Genomic DNA, 2,992 nt, shown 5'->3' on the forward strand with positions numbered 1-2,992 from the left:
GATTTGGAATGTATAAAGATTGATTAAAATCCAAGAGCTGCTGTTTGTAAAGACAATGTGAACATTACAATGTGTTTGGGGAGGTCTGTGTTGTTTGTACATACTTGAGTTCCACTGCAAAGAAGAAACCATGGATACAAAGCAAGATGAAAAATTAATTGTTGTTTTCTATTTATCTGTCTGGGTTGATGATTTAGAGGATTAAGTACTTAATCTGGTCCCTAGGCACCACAGTTTCTGCTTGTTTGTTGGGGGTTTTTTCAGGAAAGTTTCAAACATTTTGGTTTAAATAATCCATTCAACTTTGCTTATAAACAGCTCGTGTATGATTTGTACAGGGCTGCATACGATCCCGGTAACTGAGAACTTGCTCACATATCTACGGTTTCCTAGTGGGCTGCAATACAAAGGACTTGGGGAGACTGAGAGCTGCTTGTGGACAGATGTGCAGGTAAGGACAGACAGTCTGCATCAGGGCGGTTTAACCGCAGGAGGCTCCTGATCTTCTGAACATTAGCAGTGACATAGATGTGTCTGCATGGGTTGTACTGCAGGAAACGTTTATCTCCACGGGATAAGGTAAACACTGACCTTTGTGCGGCAGAGGTGTTTACTAACTGCTCTCAACCCCCTGAACAAGGCTAAAGAGGAAGGAAGAGATGTTATCAGCACCATGTTTGTTGTCATACCTAGTGTGGTGGTTTTTTTTGACATTCAGCCCCCTCAGTGTCTCATTGTGTTTCTTCAGGTAGTAGCTGTCCTCAGTGAGCTGCTGGGAGGGTTGTAGAGATGCTGCATCCCAACTCTTCTCAAACAGCCCAATAAAAGGGCAAAAGTTACATCAGGGGAAAATCCCTATTCCCTACCACATCTCTCTGTACTTTTTAGCCTCAGGCTGAAAGTGGGTAATGTCTTGAATTACAAGCAGGTGTAAGTAACCACCAGTTAGTTTCTGCAAGTCCAAGAAGGATGGGATAGAGTTGCTCCCCTGAAGAACAAGGCAGTTGGCTTGTTTGTGCCACGCAGGTCTGTTGACAGGGCTTTACCAGACTTGGAATGTGTGATCTCCATTTAAAATGAAGTTGTTGTCTTTACCTTTGGGATTTGTGAAACATATCAGTGCACATTACAGGCATTGCTTCAGAGCTTCCTCTAGGAAGGGATTATCATGTGCTGCTGCATGGACTTGGTACTTCACCTTCTTGCAATATATATTCTCCTGTGTAAACAACAGAAATAAATGCAGGAGATTTTTTTCATCTTCAAGATTTTATTTGTTGAGCCCAATGTAAGTTACCTGATTTCAAGAATAGGAAAACTGTCTGCAAGACTTAGGTATGTGTACAATTAAAGTGGCAGGAAAAAAAGAAATTAAGATTAGTAAGATTAGTAGGGCTGACAAGAATTTTTTTTTACTTCAGTTCTGCTTCTTAGACCACATGAAACCAGGAAAACACCTGCATGGAATTTCCTAAATTAAAACTATTTTGCTAACTCTAAATATGGTTATTGTAGAGGATCCTGCTTAGACCAGGAGTTGGACTAGATCCCACAGAAGGGCTAGATGTTGATCCCCTCAAGCTTGCATGATTCTGTTGTTCTGAATACCCTGACTTGATATTTGTAGTGTTAACACTGCTACTTATTCTTACCATAACTTTAAAAATATAATTTTTCAAAATCTTATGAGTTCATCCATGTTCAGGTTCACTATCCTTGTTCCCTGCCGGCAGAAGTGTAGTCCAGGCTCTGGTGGGATTTAACATGATACCATGAGGAATAGTTGTGTCCTGACCCAGTGGAAAGCTTTTTCACATAACTTCTGTCTTCCTAGTTTGAGGCTTTTCCAGTTTCATCATGAGACAGTTGGTAACAGACCCATCTCCTTTGTCTCCCACTATCCTAATCTGCCTGTATAGTACTTGGCTCTGTTTCATGCAGAGCATGATGGCTAACTGCTGCTTGAAATACTTTCTTGTTTAATAGCTAGTCTCTTTTTTTTCTGTTATAGTCATTACAGGAAATTGAAAAAAAAAAGTATATTTTGAGCCTTACTGTTTTAGGGGTTATTAGAACGACCCCATCATTTGATACAAACCCTCTTTGTCCTGAGGCTGGCATCACCTCATTTGACTGTCCAATAAAATTCAGCAACGGTAGCCCAGCTGGCTATCACTAGCTGGTTTTTACTGTTTTCAAGATCTCCTGCAGGTTTGTGATGAGTAATTCATCTAGCCTTTTAATGTGCATAGAAGAAACTGGCAAATACTTGCTCGTATTCGGGCTGTTTCCATGTGTTGCTTCCCATTCTTTTAAGTGACCACTTGGTAGAGTGCAAGAGAGAAAAAAATGCGAGAGAACTTCCAAGATTAAAACATTGGACAAGTTTAGTTAAAGCAAAGAGGATAAAAAGTCCCATGAACTCTCTAAGTCTCACTTGCTGGTGTAAATTATTTCCAGCTTCTTCTCCTGACTTCTGCTTTTGGGTTTCTTTTCAGCAGCTGTTGACTGGCCTTACCCTTGTTCATTCTCCATTTCAGCCTGGCTTTGTGTCTGAATGTTACATTTTGGCTTAGGCAAGCTGTTAGCTTCCAGGTATGGGCAATTGTTAGCTTTGCTGTACTCTTGCTGTTCATCATACCCTTCTCTGGAGTTAGCCGGCCAGATCTGTGCTGGGCTGGGGGGCTGAGCTCAGGTGCCCTGACAGGCCATGCTGCCCCGTCGCAGGATGTCCCCTCGCCGGTCACGTAGCTGAGCTTTACCTTGACTGTGAAAACAAGTGATTTCTTTGAAATGCTTCTGTCTTTTACAGGACCTAAAGAGGTAAACTACTGATAATCCATCTCTCAAGCAAAAGAGGCACTTAAAGGAAATAGAAACTAGTTTCTGTGTGAGAGGAAATAGTGTTCATTTTACAAAAAAAGCAGGGGTGCTTTTGAGTGATAAAGATAATATTTTGGACCATTAAAACTTTCTCTAAAATCCTGTAGTC

The sequence above is a fragment of the Pterocles gutturalis genome, unplaced genomic scaffold, assembly GCF_000699245.1.
Source record: "Pterocles gutturalis isolate BGI_N339 unplaced genomic scaffold, ASM69924v1 scaffold3333, whole genome shotgun sequence".
Taxonomy (NCBI): domain Eukaryota; kingdom Metazoa; phylum Chordata; class Aves; order Pterocliformes; family Pteroclidae; genus Pterocles; species Pterocles gutturalis.